The sequence below is a fragment of the Meriones unguiculatus genome, chromosome 2 (genome assembly GCF_030254825.1).
Source record: "Meriones unguiculatus strain TT.TT164.6M chromosome 2, Bangor_MerUng_6.1, whole genome shotgun sequence".
Taxonomy (NCBI): domain Eukaryota; kingdom Metazoa; phylum Chordata; class Mammalia; order Rodentia; family Muridae; genus Meriones; species Meriones unguiculatus.
In genome coordinates, this window is record NC_083350.1 from 9,416,263 (window position 1) to 9,417,199 (window position 937).

General features: G+C 41.1%; 1 pseudogene; it reads right to left on the reverse strand.

Moving 5' to 3' along the window:
* Nucleotides 1-412: 412 nt before the first annotated feature.
* Nucleotides 413-650, reverse strand: LOC110550267 (NADH dehydrogenase [ubiquinone] 1 alpha subcomplex subunit 12-like; annotated as a pseudogene).
* Nucleotides 651-937: the final 287 nt, after the last annotated feature.

Sequence of the window (937 nt, forward strand, 5' to 3'; positions counted from 1 at the left end):
TTGAGGTATATTCCCTCTAGTCAAACATTCTCTAGCCCTTTATCATGAAACTATTTTATCAGAGGATTTTTCTGCATCTATTGAGATGATGATGTAATATTTTTTTTGGCTTGGTCAAGCAACTTTAATTCAGTTCACAGTCAGCTGTAGAGTTGTGATTCCAAGGGAAGTCCTGCACCAGCCTGTACGTGCTGGAACTGGGCTCCACTGTTGTCATTTAAAAGGTACCAGAGGTAGGACCCATTCGTGAATCTTCTTTCTAGTGGTAGAATAAGGAATATATTGCTCCAGAGTGCCAGTCAGGTCCAGATGAATTTCCGAGCAATCAGTGTTTTGTTTTGGTTTTTTTGTTTTTGGTTTTGTTTTGTTTTGTTTTTGGAGGGTTGTCAGCCATGCAGTGACACCTGCAGTGTCATTCAGGAGACGCCATGCTTCTATCCAAATTCCAGGATACATTTTTGTCATTTATTTCAGTGGTGTATATGATCCATCAGTGATGGCCAAAAAATTTGCTTGTTGTCCTCCTAGTGTTTGTTTCCAAATTTGTCTTCTCCCCCATTTGCCCTGAAGAAAACCTGCAGAAAGCCATGCAGGCCGCTGTGGCTGGTGGCCTGCTGCAGCCCTTGCTTCAGGACCTCCACCAACTCCATTGTGTTTGCCTCTAATCGTGTGATTTTTGTCTTTGAGTCCATGTATGTGATTTATTACATTTACTGACTTTCATTTGTTGACCCATCCTAGCATTTCTGCAATTTGGTTATTCTGTGTAATCTTTTTATATACATCTGTGTTGTTTGAAAGTATTTTTAAATTTTATTTCTTTTTTATTAATTATAGTTTATTCACCTTGTATCCCAGCTGTAGCCCTCTCCCTCGTCCCCCCTCAATCCCCCCTTCCTCATCTCCTCACATGCCCCTCCCTGAGTCCACTGATAGG